The sequence below is a fragment of the Amia ocellicauda genome, chromosome 17 (genome assembly GCF_036373705.1).
Source record: "Amia ocellicauda isolate fAmiCal2 chromosome 17, fAmiCal2.hap1, whole genome shotgun sequence".
Taxonomy (NCBI): Eukaryota; Metazoa; Chordata; class Actinopteri; order Amiiformes; family Amiidae; genus Amia; species Amia ocellicauda.
This window is the reverse complement of record NC_089866.1, coordinates 1991291-1997914: the sequence shown is the minus strand read 5'-3', so window position 1 is coordinate 1997914 and position 6624 is coordinate 1991291.

Here is a 6624-nt window from a genome sequence, read left to right as displayed (position 1 = left end):
GAGCAGGTGTTTAAGGGGCCTTGTGTGGAGTTTCATGGTGGGCGTGGTTCTCTGTTAAACAGATACTGGATATTCCCAAGACCTGCACCTAGGAAACCGACTTGCATTGTGTAAAAATCAAGAAAACTTGAACTATTTATGGTCATGAAACCAACGGTGTACTATATTAAAACAAAAGGGAATTACGATGTTGTAAACTAATGTACTGTACTATTGAACTAACCTTGTCTACTGTATCTGTCATGTATTTGTTTTCTTGTCATTAAAAATGCTTTATGCAAATATAAAGGGCTTGTCCTGCTTAGCAAATCTTCCTCTGGAGGCTTTTTGAGATGCGGACCACCCAAGGGGCGGGACTAGGGGACCACCCTGCTTGGCCCAATTTCGGTGACTGCAGAGCAAGAGAAAATTAGGGCAGCAGGGGATTACGACGCTGTGAGGGGACGGACTCGCTTCACTGGCTTAATAATGAAGCGGCAAAGCTGGCGAACTCCGGTTGTGTAGCAAGATTTCCGCAGTTCTGCACTGCTCCACCAGTGGGATCGGTGGAATTCTGCGCAGAACTGTGGAAATCGCCAAGCTGCGTATGCATCCCCAGTTTAAAAAAAAAAAAAGGTATGAGGTAATCATGGAATTTGAACTCCTCCTGCTGGGCGGTGATCTCGAATTGAACGATAACTGCGCTACACGATCGCGACCTTCACTCTCCGGCAGCACATCACTTTTGGAAGCAGCCAAACTGTTACAGGTGAGCAAATCAGGTCTCAATCTTAGCGAATAGTCTTAAGAAAGGTGATTGCTTTGGTTTTTGGATGTTCTAATGCGAAGCTACTTGCTGTCCCAGTGAGTCCTGCTGCCTATCTTAGATCCACCGCGGATGATAGACCGAACGATCTGTGTGTTTCGAGTGTAGAGTCTAGAAGTGTCTTGAATTTGGATGAATTTGTGATTTTTTTTTTTTCTAGAATCCATGACAATTGCAAGATACAGCCGTTGAAAAATGATTGTCTTGTGTTCTCTGCCTGCTCACTCACGGCATCCATTTCTCATGAAGTCTTGGATTTGAATGAACCGTCCCAGTGTGACGACAGTTTCAATGTCCTGGTTCAATGTCATAAAAGTTTAGAGTGTGTGTGTTGTGTAGCTACAGTATTAGTGCATTCGTGTCCGACAGCAGCGGAGACGCAGCTCGGTGTTGATGTCAGGGGCTGATGTCGGGCTGGTGTGTGAACGTGCGTCGGCGGGGCGGTTGAGTATCCGCAGGCCGGTCTGGGTCAAAGTCCGGGGCTGTTTTTAGTCCCACTCTGTCTCTGGGGACAGTTAGTTAGCCTAGTTAGCTAGTAGGGATATTACATTTAGTTACATTTTGTAAATGTTTAAACTGTCATGCACCGCCCCCCTCCACACACACACACACAATGCTTGAAAAGTGCTCGTCATGTTTTTAAATACATTTTGATGAAGATATAACCTTTAGAAATGGTTAAGCAATATCTTAACAATATGACATTTGGTAATATAACAGAGAAGCATTAATTGGTGGAGGACTGGGTTGCCCTCTGGTGCTGACCCACCTGTGCAGAGAGAGAAAAGTTAAGTTAATAAGGAAACTTTATTGGGCACACAATTAATCCATTAACTTACTTTGTAGCCCTGGTGGTGTGGGGTCCATGCGGGCAGGGCGGTCTGAAGAGATCTATGTCCAGCACTGCTTAGATATGACACTGGGGAAAGTTGTGAAAGGTGCACACTTTGTGCCCTGCCCTTTGTTTTGTGGGTACTCCAGTATCTGTGCCAGAGATCTTATGTGGGGAAACCTGTAGGGTGAGGATTGAGGTTCCCCTCCTCACTTGAACAAGGGGTGGCATAGGCAGTTGGGGTATAGAGTCACTCTCCCCTGTGACAACAATGAGTTTCCATTTAAACTGTAAACTATGAACATCCCTATTAGCATGAACAATACTGATGTTGTGTTGCCGGTCTGTCTCCCTCCCTGCCCTGGCTCTCCATTGCCTACCCAGCCCCAGCTAATGTAACTGAACTGAAGACATATTTGGGCTTGTTGAATACATTTCTGCCAAATCTAGCCACGCTTCTAGTACCGCTGCACCGACTTCTGCAAGAGGACTAAAGCTCAAGAAACTGCTTTTACTGCAATCGGCACATGCTTGTCTACTATTCACCAGCCAGGAAATTAAGGTTGGTGTTAGATCTCATTGTGCCCGTTAGGAGATTACATACAGCTGAAACTGAAGGAGTGTCACGACTAAAATACCAATTTCTTACCAGGAGAGGCAGTGTTTGTTCTGAACTTCCAGTGGTAATTGACAGAATCACAGGTCCAGTATCTTACACTGTTGTTTTGGGAGATGGACATATTGTTCACAGGCAGCACAAGTGACTGAACCTTCCCATATCTCCATTCAAGCCTAAGTTCCTGAGAAGTTTATGGACAGTAGTGTAAACTCGAGCTGTGGTCCTGCAGAATCGCAGGAGACAATATGAAGAACCCAGTCTTGATGCACAGAGAATAAATGTATTTATTTTACATGCCCGGCCTGTAAGGCCCCTGACATGGAAGCTCTCCACCTGAGCGGAGTCTCTCTGAACAGCAAAAGTTAACAGCTTTTATACAATGCATGACATGTGGGTCTGTGGGCAGGGTCAGTCACAGCTTTCCCAAACTTGCCTCGAGGTCAGGTTTCTGAATGTTTGTGGTTGTCTTCCTGGGGGGATGTGTTGGATGCGGAAACCAAATGGCTTCCTTTACTATACTGCAAAAGGTCCGATCCCACAGTCGTCATTAACAACTGTTAATCAATCATTAACAACAGTTCCTGCCAATCTGGGAAAGCAATTAAATCCACAAACAAACTTTTAACAAACAGCTGTGGGATCTCTCTCTCTCTCTTGTTTGATCCTTTAATGATTGACAGGCATGTCTAGAGAGTATGCCCTGAACAACTGCCTTAGTTACGGTGGCCCTGAAGTGCAACTGGTGAAAAAATAAAGAAGCTGCTGCAGCATTTTCAGAAGCAATTACAGAGAGGGAGGAACATTGTGAAATATATTTGACTGACGCCAATGGACAGCAAGCAAGTCACGTGGGCCCAGCAGCTTCTCAGAAGAGCCGACAGAATCTGAGAAACGGAGCACGAAGTGTCATATTAATAGTGCTGTGTCTTCTGCTCTCTGTCCACTGTGGTGACATATTAATATTGCTGTGTCTTCTGCTCTCTGTCCACTGTGGTGTCATATTAATATTGCTGTGTCTTCTGCTCTCTGTCCACTGTGGTGTCATATTAATATTGCTGTGTCTTCTGCTCTCTGTCCCCTGTGGTGTCATATTAAGAGTTATAGGGCTGTCCTAGCATGTTTTAGAATTAATGAAAGCTTAGGTAGGAGACAGAATGGGGTTAAAAGTAGCTATATTTACTAAATTAACAACTGTACTTCATTATTACAAGGCAGTGTGACAGTGCTTTATTATTCTTAAGCACTAACAGAAAACATCCGTTAACAATTCCATCAGAAGGAGCCGTTTACGGATTTAATACACAAGAGCTGGAGCTAATCTGGGAAATGCAAAATTAGAGAGACGGCTTTAACAAATATGAATATCTCCAAAAAACTAAGAAACAATAATAAACATACATTCATAAAAGATAGTATTTTTATTTTGGGGCGGCACGGTGTCTGTCTGCGCGGTTTCCCGGGTCTCCCGCTTCTTCCCACCGTCCGCCACGTTGATCGGCAAAGATAAACTGCCTGCACTGGGCTGCGTCACGTCCTGGTGTGTCCCTGTGTCCCTGTGTCCCTGTATCCCTGTGTCCCTGTGTCCCTGTATCCCTGTGTCCCTGTGTCCCTGTATCCCTGTGTCCCTGTATCCCTGTGTCCCTGTGTCCCTGCCGATCCGCCACGGGCTTCCCGCCACCTGACCAGGTTGAACGGCTTCGAAAATAGATGGATTTTTAATTCATTAAGGACTTTTGCATTGTCTCTCTAACTTATCTTAATTCTTCTGCTTTAAAACCATGTCCTGTCTGTAGTGCTCTGTACAAAACATGTTGGGAACCTTAACCTTTGTTGTATTGTCTACTTCAAATAAACCATTTACAAATGTGCCTGCACAATATATATTATAAAGCAAACAATGTATATACATATATATATACACATACACATATACATATACACACACACACATTAACCCATTTACACATACAAGTATATTTAATTGATATAAACATCAACATTTTATTTTATTATTATTATTATTATTATTATTATTATTATTATTATTATTATTGAGTGTTATTCTATCTTTTGGAATTGCTCTCAAATTAGCCTGCCCCCTTATGCGTGACCAGACATTGTAATTTACATTGGATCAGGACTACTTTACTTTTACTTTTACTAAACGTAAAATCTTTCAAATACAGTGAACAGAAAATAAAGCTTCTACAGTAAATTAATAACTGTAACAGAAAAAACACCAACCGAGCACATACTGACTCTATACATGCACGATTCTTCAGCGGTTCTGTCGACCCTTTGGGTTGTTTGTGGGTTAAAGGGTTCGTTTAAGACCTGTGAGCTCCGTGGTCACAAGCGATCATTTAAGAGCCTTTTCATCATGATCGCGATTGATTTAACACACATTCAACTGCTTTAAGGATCCTGGTTTGCAGGGAACCTTGGTAAAGGGTCTAATAAGAACCAGGTTCCTCCACAGTATCAACCCTGGAATCCAAAAAGGTTCTTATTATAACCTTCACTTCTTACAGTTTACATATAGGCTGAGTACTGTAAATGTATATGGAAATATACATGTTTAGTTAAATTAGTGATTCCATAAGCTTTAATTAATTCTAATACATGCTAGGACAGCCCTATAACTCTTAATATGTCACCACAGTGGACAGAGAGCAGAAGACACAGCAATATTAATATGACACCACAGTGGACAGAGAGCAGAAGACACAGCAATATTAATATGACACCACAGTGGACAGAGAGCAGAAGACACAGCAATATTAATATGACAGCACAGTGGACAGAGAGCAGAAGACACAGCAGTATTAATATGTCACCACAGTGGACAGAGAGCAGAAGACACAGCAATATTAATATGACACTTCGTGCTCCGTTTCTCAGATTCTGTCGGCTCTTCTGAGAAGCTGCTGGGCCCACGTGACTTGCTTGCTGTCCATTGGCGTCAGTCAAATATATTTCACAATGTTCCTCCCTCTCTGTAATTGCTTCTGAAAATGCTGCAGCAGCTTCTTTATTTTTTCAGCAGTTGCACTTCAGGGCCACCGTACTTAGTGGTTGTTGCTATCTTAATAAATCTACTTTGCTTGGTCTGCATACTATTATTAATATAAAACATAATACAGTCTCTTCACAATGCCTAGCACAGGAGATCAGGCTATTGGAGCTTCTGCTGTGACAGAGCACAGAAAGTACTGTGCACCCCGTGCAAGTGGAAGTGCGGGGATCCAATCGAGAGAGGAAATCTCCAGCAGACTGGAGGGGTTCTGTTAGATGATGCAAGATCTTTGTTAGCGTAGAAGGCTAGATTGGGCCGGGATCTCACAGGGAAGTGAGGACAAATAAAAACCATGATACTGTTGTGGTGCTGCTGCTCATACTAATGTTGTTCTGTATTTTGCAGTTGCATTATTTCCAGGACCTGCCCAGGGTAAATAAATACATGAAAGCCATGAACATGCTGAGGTGGTAGATATGACTTGGCTTAGAGTAAAGAATGGGAAGTTACACTAGGGGTCACTGTTTTTTCTCTTACTGTATAGATGCTGTTAAGGCAACCTAGAGATTGCGCTGTGTGACCCAGTGAAATGAATAAAACTACTTAAAGATTGTGAGCAGCCTCCTCTTTTCAAGATACTACAGCTCTGTCCACAGCACTGTGCATTTCATACTGATACACACATGGCTACACAGGACACATTTAAGCAACACAAATGGGCACTTAATGCTGGAACGCAGTTTAATTCTCCCGCAGAGAAATAATAATGGAAAATATCTGGGAAACTTAACTTATTGTCCATATTAATCGAGATTGGGATCCAGGGAGAAGCCATACACTTGTCAATTTTGTAAAGGTGCTGCTCGAACAAGAAAGGAAACTAGCTGAAATGGCAGCAGATATCTGGAAATTAACTTACCTAACCTATTCAATACCATTTCTTTAAGTGATGTAATTTGTTTTGTAAATTTGTCTCCCTCCCTAATTAAGCCACACGTGCATCTAATTACACAAAATCAATTAAAACAATCATGGTTGCAGGTGCTTTGACAGAAAGCTAATATCAATCGTCTGAAGGGCTAAAAACGCTGGGAGGTCAGACAGCTGTCCACCATGGCCACTGAAGAGGGTCTGCTCCAGATGGTCAGTGTAGCCCTGCTGGCGGCGCTGCTGGTCCTGATCCATGTCCTGATCCATGTCCTGATCCATGTCTTCCCTGCGGCCGGCTCGTCTGCTCTGAAAGCGCCCCCGGGCCCCTCTCCGCTGCCCATCATAGGGAATCTGCACCAGCTGGATTTGAAAAGGCCCTACAGGTCCCTCATGCAGGAAAAGTTCAGTTGTAACGGTTGTCG